This window comes from Triticum urartu, chromosome 7 (assembly GCF_003073215.2).
Source record: "Triticum urartu cultivar G1812 chromosome 7, Tu2.1, whole genome shotgun sequence".
NCBI classification, from domain to species: Eukaryota; Viridiplantae; Streptophyta; class Magnoliopsida; order Poales; family Poaceae; genus Triticum; species Triticum urartu.
Genome location: NC_053028.1, coordinates 237,586,524 through 237,599,666, shown reverse-complemented (window position 1 = coordinate 237,599,666; position 13,143 = coordinate 237,586,524).

The window sequence follows — 13,143 nt, the reverse complement described above, 5'->3', positions numbered from 1 at the left end:
CAATTCAGGAGACTTGGAGTGGAAGTCAGAGACGCAACGAGGCGGCCACGAGGCTGGAGGGCGCGCCCAGGGGGTAGGCACGCCCCCCACCCTCGTGGGCCCCTCGTAGCTCCACCGACGTACTTATTTCGCCTATATATACTCTTATACCCTAAAAACATCCAGGAGAGCCACGAAACCACTTTTCCACCGCCACAACCTTCTGTACCCATGAGATCCCATTTGGGGCTTTTTCTGACGATCTGCCGGAGGGGGAATCGATCACGGAGGGCTTCTACATCAACACCATAGCCTTTCTGATGATGTGTGAGTAGTTTACCATAGACCTTCGGGTCCATAGTTATTAGCTAGATGGATTCTTCTCTCTCTTTGGTTCTCAATACAAAGTTCTCCTCGATGTTCTTGGAGATCTATTCGATGTAATATTCTTTTGCGGTGTGTTTGCCAAGATCCGATGAATTTTGGATTTATGTTCAAGTTTATCTATGAACAATATTTGGTTCTTCTCTGAATTCTTATAATATGATTTGATATCTTTGCAAGTGTCTTTGAATTATCGGTTTAGTTTGGCCTACTAGATTGATCTTTCTTGCAATGGGAGAAGTGCTTAGATTTGGGTTCAATCTTGCGGTGTCCTTTCCTAGTGACAGTAGGGGCACCAAGGCATGTATTGTATTGTTTCCATCGAGGATAAAAATATGGGGTTTATATCATATTGCTTGAGTTTATCCCTCTACATCATGTCATCTTGCCTAATCCGTTACTCTGTTCTTATGAACTTAATACTCTAGATGCATGCTGGATAGCGGTTGATGTGTGGAGTAATAGTAGTAGATGCAGAATCATTTCGGTCTACTTGACACGGACGTGATGCTTATATTCATGATCATGCCTAGATATTCTCATAACTATGCGCTTTTCTATCAATTGCTCGGCAGTAATTTGTTCACCCACCGTAATACATGCTATCATGAGAGAAGCTACTAGTGAAACCTATGGCCCCCGGGTCTCTTTGTTATTATATTGCATCTCTTTTATTTACATCGCATCTTTTTTACTATTTTGCTATCTATACAACAAAAATACCAAAAATATTTACCTTACTATCTTTATCAGATCTCACTTTCGCAAGTGACCGTGAAGGGATTGACAACCCCTTTATCGCGTTGGTTGCAAGGTTGTTGATTGTTTGTGCAGGTACTAGGTGACTTGCGTGTTATCTCCTACTGGATTGATACCTTGGTACTCAAAAACCGAGGGAAATACTTATGCTACTTTGCTGCATCACCCTTTCCTCTTCAAGGGAAAACCAACGCATGCTTTAGAGGTAGCAAGAAGGATTTCTGGCGCCGTTGTCGGGGAGATCTACGCTCAAGTCAAGACATACCAAGTACCCATCACAAACTCTTCTCCCTCGCATTGCATAATTTGCCATTTGCCTCTCATTTTCCTCTCCCCCACTTCACCTTTGCCGTTTTATTCGCCCCTTTTCTATTCGCCTCTTTCCGCTTGCCTCTTGTGTGTTCGCTCTTAGTGCGGTTTGTTGCAATCATGTCTAAAACTTGGGAGGTTATCATTGAAAAGGGTAGTAGTAAAGATGGGGGAAACGTTGATGCTTTTGATTATCCTCATGAAGAACCTACTATTTTACACACTAAAAAGTTTCGGATTGGTAGTGGCAATATTATTGGAAAAGGAGTTATTCAAGATTTCTTTACTTGCGCCGATGCTTTGCCCACTATGGGCGGGTCTATTCTTCATAAAACTAGTAGTCTTGTGGATGCTATATCTTTGCTCGTGGTTGAAGTTGAAAGACAATTTATCCACATGCATCCTTGCATACAGAGGATTTTTCTAGAATTTTCCAATATTGAGCATTCTTCTGTTAAGCGAGCAGCTACCATCTTTTTAGCTCATGAGTTCAGATTTATAATAAAAGAGGCCAATGAAATTTTTGCGCATTATAGGGTGGATGCCGGCCTTCCTCCCATAGAAGCGATCCTTTTTTATCAAGAAGACATAATGCGCTTACGATCTTTAGATCACGTTGCTTTTAATGAAAACCTTAGAAAAAAGGTTCCTGCCGATGTTGTAGTTGACATGATTTATGAACTTAATGATAAGTTTTCTATCCATAACAATGGGTTAGTTTTTTCCCTTGAACAAAGGCTCATGACTTTGTGCCAAAAGAATGCTTATAATGATGAATTGGTTGTGCAATATGAGAGGCCAAAGGAGGAACCAATACCTCCCGAGCTTGATCCTGGGGACTTTTGTCCCATTAAATTTAGCCCTTTTGATTACTTTTGATTGCCACAAAGAAAACTTGCTGCTGAACGTAGGGAGTATGAGATGAGTTTTCGCGATTTGCCTTATCATCATCATGGCAATACCTAGATCTATTCTTGCTTTTATGCCTAGCTAGGGGCGTTAAACGATAGCGCTTGTTGGGAGGCAACCCAATTTTATTTTTGTTCCTTGATTTTTATTCCTTTTTAGTAATAAATAAATCATCTATGCTCTGTTATGATTGTGTGTTTTTTATGTTTTAATTAGTGTTTGTGCCAAGTAAAGCCTTTAGGATCTTCTTGGGTGATTGTTGTTTGATCTTGCTGATAAAAACAGAAAGTATGCGCTCACGAAAATAATTTTCATTTTTTACCAGAGAACGATAAAATACTAATTACAACTTAAGTAGATCAATATACAAATTATTTAGGTTTTCCTAATTTTTCAGAATTTTTGTAGTTATAGAAGTATTCGAAACCTCCTGATTACTACAGACTGTTCTGTTTTTGACAGATTCTGTTTTTCGTGTGTTGTTTTCTTATTTTGATGAATCTATGTCTAGTATCTGGGGGTATGAACCATAGAGAAGTTTTAATAAAGTAGGTTTAACACCAATATAAATAAATAATGAGTTCATTACAGTACATTAAAGTGGTGGTTTGTTTTCTTATACTAACGGAGCTCATGAGATTTTCTGTTGAGTTTTGTGTTGTAAAGTTTTCAAGTTTTTGGGTAAAGATTTGATGGATTTTGGAATAAGGAGTGACAATAGCCTAAGATTGGGGATTCCCAAGGAAACCCAAGGTAAAATTCAAGGACAACCAAAAGCCTAAGCTTGGGGATGCCCCGAAAGGCATCCCCTCTTTCGTCTTCATCTATCGGTAACTTTACTTGAGGCTATATTTTTATTCACCACATGATATGTGTTTTGCTTGGAGCGTCTTGTATGATCTGAGTCTTTGATTTTTAGTTTACCACAATCATCCTTGCTGTACACACCTTTTGGGAGAGACACACATGAATCGGAATTTACTAGAATACTCTATGTGCTTCACTTATATCTTTTGAGCTAGATGATTTTGCTCTAGTGCTTCACTTATATCTTTTTAGAGCACGGTGGTGGTTTTATTTTTATAGAAATTATTGATCTCTCATGCTTCACTTATATTATTTTGAGAGTCTTTTAGAACATCATGGTAATTTGCTTTGGTTATGAAATTAGTCCTAATATAATAGGCATCCAAGATGGGTATAATAAAAACTTTCATATAGAGTGCATTGAATACTATGAGAAGTTTGATACTTGATTATTGTTTTGAGATATGAAGATGGTGATATTAGAGTCATGCTAGTTGAGTATTTATGAATTTGAGAAATACTTGCGTTGAGGTTTGCAAGTCCCATAGCATGCACGTATGGTAACCGTTGTGTAACAAATTTGAAGCATGAGGTGTTTCTTTGATTGTCCTCCTTATGAGTGGCGGTCGGGGACGAGCGATGGTCTTTTCCTACCAATCTATCCCCTAGGAGCATGCGCGTAGTGCTTAGTTTTGATGACTTGTATATTTTTGCAATAAGTATGTGAGTTCTTTATGACTAATGTTGAGTCCATGGATTATACGCACTCTCACCCTTCCATCATTGCTAGCCTCTTCAGTACCGTGCATTGCCCTTTCTCACCTCAAGAGTTGGTGAAAACTTTGCCGGTGCATCCAAACCCCGTGATATGATACACTTTATAACACATAAGACACCTTATATCTTCCTCAAAACAGCCACCACACCTACCTATTATGGCATTTCCATAGCCCTTCCAAGATATATTGTCATGCAGCTTTCCACCGTTCCGTTTATTATGCCATGCTTCATCATTGTCATATTGCCTTGCATGATCATGTAGTTGACATTGTATTTGTGGCAAAGCCACCGCTCATAATTTTTTTATACATGTCATTCTTGAATCATTACACATCCCAGTACACCGCCGGAGGCATTCATATAGAGTCATATTTTGTTCTAGTATCGAGTTGTAATTTTTCAGTTGTAAACAAATATAAGTGTGATGATCATCATTATTAGAGCATTGTCCCGTGTGAGAAAAAACAGAAAGGCCAAATAAAAAAAGAAGGCCCAAAAAATGAGAGAAAAAGAGAGAAGGGACAATGTTACTATCCTTTTTCCACACTTGTGCTTCAAAGTAGCACCATGATCTTCATGATAGAGAGTCTCTTATTTTGTAACTTTCATATACTAGTGGGAATTTTCATTATAGAACCTGGCTTGTATATTCCAACAATGGGCTTCCTCAAAATTCCCTAGGTCTTTATGAGCAAGCAAGTTGGATGCACACCCACTTAGTTTCTTTTGTTGAGCTTTCATACATTTATAGCTCTAGTGCATCCGTTGCATGGCAATACCTACTCCTCGCATTGACATCAATTGATGGGCATCTCCATATCCTGTTGATTAGCCACGTCGATGTGAGACTTTCTCCCTTTTTTGTCTTCTCCACACAACCTCCATCATCATATTCTGTTCCACCTATAGTGCTATGTCCATGGCTCGCGCTCATGTATTGCGTGAAACTTGAAAAAGTTTGAGAATACTAAAGTATGAAACAATTGCTTGGCTCGTCATCGGGGTTGTGCATGATGGGAGCATTTTGTGTGACGAAAATGAAGCATGGCCAAACTATATGATTTTGTAGGGATGAGCTTTCTTTGGCTATGTTATTTTGAGAAGACATAATTGCTTGGTTAGTATGCTTGAAGTATTATTCTTTTTATGTCAATATTAAACTTTTGTATTGAATCTTTCGGATCTGAATATTCATGCCACAATAAAGAAAATTACATTGAAAATTATGTTAGGAAGCATTCCACATCAAAAATTCTGTTTTTATCATTTACCTACTCGAGGACGAGCAGGAATTAAGCTTGGGGATGCTGATATGTCTCCAACGTATCTATAATTTTTGATTGTTCCATGCTATTATGTTATCTTTTTTGGATGTTTAATGGGCTTTAATATGCTATTTTATATTATTTTTGGGACTAACCTATTAAGCGGAGGCCCAGTGCCAGTTTCTGTTCTTTTGTGCCTATTTCAGTGTTTCACAGAAAAGGAATGTCAAACGGAATCCAAACGGAACGAAACCCTCACGAGGGTCTTTCTTGGAACAAACACAATTCAGGAGACTTGAAGTGGAAGTCAGAGATGCAACGAGGCGGCCACGAGGCAGGAGGGCCCGCCCAAGGGGTAGGTGCGCCCCCACCCTCATGGGCCCCTCGTAGCTCCACCGACGTACTTCTTTTGCCTATATATACTCTTATACCCTAAAAACATGCAGGAGCCACGAAACCACTTTTCCACCATCGCAACCTTCTGCACCTGTGAGATCCCATCTGGGGCCTTTTCCGGCGATCTGCCGGAGGGGGAATCGATCACGGAGGGCTTCTACATCAACACCATAGCCTCTCTGATGATGTGTGAGTAGTTTACCATAGACCTTCGGGTCCATAGTTATTAGCCAGATGGCTTCTTCTCTCTCTTTGGTTCTCAATACAAAGTTCTCCTCGATGTTCTTGGAGATCTATTCGATGTAATATTCTTTTGCGGTGTGTTTGCCGAGATCTGATGAATTATGTATTTATGATCAAGTTTATTTATGAATAATATTTGGTTCTTCTCTGAATTCTTATATGCATGATTTGATATCTTTGCAAGTCTCTTTGAATTATCGGTTTAGTTTGGCCTACTAGATTGATCTTTCTTGCAATGGGAGAAGTGCTTAGCTTTGGGTTCAATCTTTGTGACGTCCGGATAATTAAGCTACAGTAATTCTCTGTTAATGATGCCACGTCACTTCGATTACTATCGCTAATCTCATGTTAGTTCGAAACCGATTCAAATTCAAATTTAAAGTATAGGCAAACAACAAAAGTTTTAAACAATAAAACTAAAATGTTCTAGAGGTACCAGATGATGCATAAATAATTATGGTGGAGAAACCAAACTTTGTTATAAAGTTTAAAGGCTCTAAATTAATTAAAAAAATGTCTAAAAATAAATATTTAAATGCCTTCTAAATTTATAGAAGTGCAAAATATTTCGTTTAGGTACCAAACTTTTTGTGACCGTGTCTCATTTTGCCACTCTAAATATGAAGCCAGTTTAATATTTTGTAAAACTATTTTACTAACAAAAATAAAAGAAAACAGTATAGGAAAAATAAATAAAAGGAAGAGGTATAAACAAAAACAAAACAACAACAAAAAAAGGAAGAAAGACCCCCCCACGCTGGGCCTCAGCCCAGCTGGCCATCCAACCGGGCCGGCCCACCTAACCCCTCCATAACCCCCCCACCGACGCAAACCCTAGCCCGGTCCACCCCCACTGCTCCCGCACGATCCCCACTCCTCCCCCACGTCTCTCTCCCCCTCATCTCGATCTAGATCGGGGCCGCGCCCGATCCCGACGCAGGCGCCCATCCCCGACCGCGCCCTCGCCGCCCGGTGCACGCGCCGCCGCCTAGACCTCGCCGGCCTCCCCGCCGGACCGCACGCCTTCCTCGTCCTCCTCCTCGACGCGCATCACCAAGCCACGCCGCCCCGTTCCCCTCCACCGCAAGTGAGGCCCAGCCACTCCTCCGCTCTTCCCCTGCTCCGTGCCCGCCCCCGGCCTCCTCTCCCCTGCTTCTGCTCCCGCATCGCCGAACGTGCCGCACCGCGCACGCGCCCCGCCCACGCCTCAGGGCCGCGTTCTGGCCGCGCCCACGCCGCAGCTCGACGTGCTCCGCCTCCCCCCGCTGTGGCCTCGCCTCCTATCGCTCTCGCCCGGGTCCGTGCCTCTGGCCCGTGCTCACCCTACCCTCGCGCGCTCGTCAGCTCGCACCTGCCGCGGTCCGCACCACTGCAGCCTCCCCTGCTGCCTCCGCCGCCCGCCGGCGCCCGCAGACAGCCGCACCCGGCCAACCCCGCGGTGCCCCGCCCGCGCGTGCTCGTCCTCTTGCAGCCTGCCGCTGCCTGTGCCCCGCCTCTGCCTCTGGCCCTGCGGGCCATCGACGCGCCGGCGGCCAACTCCGGCGCCCACCCCGGGCTCTCCCCTTCCCGCTCACCGCTGGCACTGTCGCGCCGCGCCCACCGCGCCTTGGTGGCCTCGCCTCGCCTCGCCTCCCCGGTCGGGTTCGGCCCCGCATGGGTGCGCCCGTAACCGCGCCACTGGCGCCCGCACACCCGCAATGGCCCTGGGCCACTGACCGAATGGGCCCAGCCCCAAAATGATTTTTTTTAAGGATTAAGAAGATTAATTAAATAATTAACGAATTAATTAAATTAACTTAATTAATTTAACTTAATTAACCAGTGTTAGAATAATCTAATTAGCTAACTAATCTAACTAATCTGTTAGTTAGATAGGCAGTCAATGACGAACGGGTCCCACCTGCCAAGTTTGACCCAGTCAACCTTTGGTCCTGCTGACATCATGCTGATGTCACGCTGACATCATAATTGCAATTTCTAAATTAATTTAATTATGCTAATTTCTAGAAAATGATTTAAAATCTTTAAAAATTAATATAAAATAAACCGTAGCTCGGATGGAAAAACTTTGTACATGAAAGTTGCTCAGAACGACGAGACGAATTTGAATACGCAGCCCGTTTATCCGCCACGCATCCCTAGCATAGCGAACACGCAACTTTCCCCCTCCGGTTCGTCTGTCCGAAAACGCGAAACGCCGGGGATAATTTCCCGGATGTTTCCCCCCTTCACCGGTACCACCTCGTACCGCGTTAGGGCACACCTAGCATCACGCTTTATAATGTCATGCATCGTCATGCAATTGTTTGCATTATATTTATTGTTTCTTCCCCCTCTTCTCTCGCTAGACACCGAGACCGACGCCGCTGCTACCCAGTACGACTACATCGACGACCCCTCTCTCTTGCCAGAGCAACCAGGCAAGCCCCCCCTTTGATCACCAGATATCGCCTACTCTTCTCTATACTGCTTGCATTAGAGTAGTGTAGCATGTTACTGCTTTCCGTTATTCCTATCCTGATGCATAGCCTATCCTTGCTACTACTGTTGTTACCATTACCTGCTATCCTACTGCTTAGTATAGGATGCTAGTGTTCCATCAGTGGCCCTACACTCTTGTCCGTCTGCCATGCTATACTACTGGGCCGTGATCACTTCGGGAGGTGATCACGGGCATATACAATATACTTTACACAGTTACCTTACCTGTGATACTGTTCGGAGATGGGGGCTGAAGGGGCAGGTGGCTCCATCCCGGTAGAGGTGGGCCTGGGTTCCCGACGGCCCCCGAATGTTACTTTGAGGCAGAGCGACAGGGCAGGTTGAGACCACCTAGGAGAGGGGTGGGCCTGGCCCTGGTCGGCGTTCGCAGATACTTAACACGTTTAACGAGATCTTGGTATTTGATCTGAGTCTGGCTACTGGCCTATACGCACTAACCATCTACGCGGGGACAGTTATGGGCACTCGACGTCGTGGTATCAGCCGAAGCCTTCGTGACGTCAGCAACGGAGCGGCGCGCGCTGGATTGGACTGGAACGCCTACTAGGCTAGGTCTGCTTCCGGCAGCCCACGCAACGTGCAGGTGTGCTAAGGGCGATGGGCCCAGACCCCTGGGCGCTTAGGTTTAGACCGGCGTGCTGACCTCTCTGTTGGTCTAGGTGGGGCTACGACGTGTTGATCTTCCGAGGCCGGGCATGACCCAGAAAAGTGTGTCCGGCCAAATGGGATCGAGCGTGTTGGGTTATGTGGTGCACCCCTGCAGGGAAGTTAATCTATTCGAATAGCCGTGATCTTCGGTAACAGGACGACTTGGAGTTGTACCTTGACCTTATGACAACTAGAACCGGATACTTAATAAAACACACCCTTCCAAGTGCCAGATACAACCGGTGGTCGCTCTCTCACAGGGCGACGAGGGGAGGATCATCGGTTAGGATTATGCTATGCGATGCTACTTGGAGGACTTCCGTCTACTCTCTTCTACATGTTGCAAGACGAAGGCTGCCAGAAGCGTAGTCTTCGAAAGGATTAGTTATCCCCCTCTTATTCTGGCATTCTGCAGTTCAGTCCACATATGATACCCTTATTCCATTTGATACCAATGCATACATATGTAGTATAGCTCCTTGATTGCGAGTACTTTGGATGAGTACTCACGGTTGCTTTCTCCCTCTTTCCCCTATCCCTTCTACCTGGTTGTCGCAACCAGATGTTGGAGCCCAGGAGCCAGACACCACCTTCGACGACGACTCCTACTACACCGGAGGTGCCTACTACTACGTGATGCCCGCTGACGACGACCAGGAGTAGTTTAGGAGGATCCCAGGCAGGAGGCCTGCGCCTCTTTCGATCTGTATCCCAGTTTGTGCTAGCCATCTTATGGCAATGTGTTTAACTTATGTCTGTACTCAGATATTGTTGCTTCCGCTGACTCGTCTATGATTGAGCTCTTGTATTCGAGCCCTCGAGGCCCCTGGCTTGTAATATGATGCTTGTATGACTTATTTTATTTGTAGAGTTGTGTTGTGATATCTTCCCGTGAGTCCCTGATCTTGATCGTACACGTTTGCGTGTATGATTAGTGTACGATTAAATCGGGGGCGTCACAAGTTGGTATCAGAGCCGACTGCCTGTAGGAATCCCCCTTTCCAACTCCTTGGCCGAAGTTGAGTCTAGGCATTGCAAAACTTTTACTAACTTGGCTGTGTGTCTTACGGGCACACGTCGCCATTGGGTGGTAGTAGGATCTTTTACTCCTTGACCTATACTCTGGGGCTCTGACATCTCTTCTATTCGGGTTAAATGATTTTGCTATAATCCAACTCTAGGTTCTCGTTACCACTTCCTGCCGGAGAGCCCTTTAATACGGATGATCGACTGCTTCAACGAAAGATTCTGACAATACTCTTGGATGTTCCCTCGATACTTTGTGCCATCCCTCTTGCAATTCCCCTTCCACCGTAAACCCTTAAGGATAACTACTTACAGTTGTTATTCTTACATTCATCCCCAGATGGTCTTGTTATTACAAGATACCCCAAAACACTCGTCGTTGTTTCGATAATCCTTTGAGCTCACTGCCTTGCAGTTCTTGACACATGAATATCCCTACGGATAATTTCTCACACTTACCGAGTATCCACTCATCCCCAGTTGATTCATGTATGTCATCAATCTTCGAAATACCATTCGATCTTCCAAAAATCCTCAGGAGCCTATTGCTCTTGAAATTCTTGCTTGCTTACATTTTGGTTAATCCCATAAGTCTAGTAATCTTATTGGCAACCTTTGCCACTACCCTTTTGAGTCCATTGATTCAATAAGATGCGAATGCTCGCATTCCTCAGTTCAATCCTTGAATTCATCCTTCCGACTCAGTTTCAATTTGTATATGAGATGGATCTCGACCAATCAAATTGCCATCGATTGTACCCCTAAGCCTACTCAACTTATCCATCCTTGATCAGAGCGTTGCTTCTGATCCCCTGATTTGGAAATCATAATTCTTTTGCATGTGAACTTTGAATTAGTCAGTTGTTTCTATAATCAGATCTACTTGCATTCTTCTTCCTCTGGTTGAGTACCGATGCTCACATCATATCCCTGGTGGACCATCGGTTCCTTTGTTGGATTTTATCCGACAGTGTGCTTCATATTGAATAACCTTGTGAGCCTTTCCATGGGTATATAATGCCTTTGGTAAATTGTATCATCTGCTTTTGAACAATGCTCTACTTTCAAGCTTGTGTTAATTACTTCTAAAAAATTGTGGTATATGTTCCTAAGATACCTCGATGGGTTGGACATATGCTTTTTTTTAATCTGTGTGAACCCGGAAACTACTACGGGTCATACTCTACTGGTGTTATGTCAGATAAAATTTCAACACCACAACTTCGTTGAAGGCGAGAAGTGAATGAAAGGTTATGCATTAAAGAAGTGGGAGTCGACCTTGAACTTTGTGTTCATGCCCATGGACAGGATGTAGATCCTATCATAGAAGCTTCTTGTAATAATAACTATTCCTTGATAACTATCATCTGGTATCTGTGAATTGGTCATTTGCAATCATGATCCCGACCACATTTTCTCCTTGATTCCATTTCTCAGACAAGTTAAAGCACTTGTCTTTTGTTGATCGATACATCTCTGCAACCTCTATTTTTGATCTTCCTCGAGTATTAACCTCTGGTATCTCGAGTACTGTGTTACTTCCTGCGAGTCTTCATCTAGTATTGTTTCTCACCGATCTCGGATCCCCCCAGGTTCTGAGTTATTAGTCACTCGAGAACACCGATAAGTGAATCGATTCCGCACTCCGATTCAATAACTCTAAGTAATTCTTGTTGCTTACGAGTTTAATAATCCTTCAAGTCATTCCTAGCCTGATCGGCTATATCATTATCATGCTAAATTTTAACTGTGCTACCTGGTCCTTAATCCCGGAGCAAAACTTTCGATGATGAGCTAAGCTTACGTCGATCTTCCTCGTCATATCAGTTCACCTTGAACAACAAGCTTGATTTAAAGTTTGTGTCCTACCCATGGTTCCAATGACCTTCCGCTTCATCATTTCTTTGACTCGATGTCGTTGCTGATTGTTTACATCTTGAAATCTCTTGACAAATGTGTCGTGAACATCATCAACCTTATGAGGTCTTCCAAGATATCTATCGAATTCTTGATGAGAAATAGAATCCTTTGCCCTCGATGATTTGGGTTATCATCGGCAACATTCTTGCTTTCCCTTCAACACAAACTTGTTCCTGTTTTGTGTCGTACCTTGAGATCCTTGCTATCCAACTTATGTTATGTTCTACCTTGGAGTATTGCTATCTTTTAGGTCAAGAATGTCATGGGAAATTCACCACCCTTAAGAATTCTTGATACAAGTGATACTTATTAACATCACCATTCTTTTCTTGGTCCCCGTGTTGTTTCTAACCGGAATACCGACAAATGGTCTGTGATGTGTAAATTCTAAACTTCTAGCAACCCTATTGCTTTGAAGTTATTGTTCTATAGTTTCATTCTATGTCTATGGCTTATTGAATCATCGTTCGAACATTGATCGTGCTACCCAGCCCATATTTCGGGTACACATTTCAACCAATGTTTAACTGTGTATGTTTTCCTCGAGCATACATCATTAAGTCATTTGATCTAGCTAATGTTACCTCCTTGTTCACATAATTGTGGAGATCCATCTTTTGGAAATCTCAATGAATTGTCGCTGATTTCATTAGCCACCCCTTCATCCTCTCCTTGATTAAATGGTGAACTCATGATTCGGGACTTGCCTTCATAGTTCATTTCACGAGAATCTTGCAACGCCATCCCGTCCATGTGTTGCACCTCTTTTTCTCATCCCGGGTCTGAGGTATCCTGACACCAATCAGATCTGAATCTCGGTCAGATATGATGGTTGGAACATATTTCCAAGAGTTATAACGTTGGTCTTTGTATGACCCGATAAGGTGGTGTCATACCTAGCCCACCTGGCCGGAGGCCCTATTGTTATAGTTCTTCCTTTTAGCAATATTGGCCATTCTTCCATGAGGAAATTGTAAAGACTTATTCTATAAGTTGTTCCTGATGGATCCTTTTTGTTTCCAAAGTCTGATCTTCACCTGTTGACCATGTCAATGCTATCTCGAAGCATGTCTATGGTACTCCGCTTTTCAACAAGAATATTTGAAGCCCAATGCTAAATGTTTCCTGCTCAATTATCCAAACATCGCTGTATGGGTAATGTCATGAAATTTCTCTCCCCTACCTAAGGAGTTTTCTACATTATATCCTGTCGTGG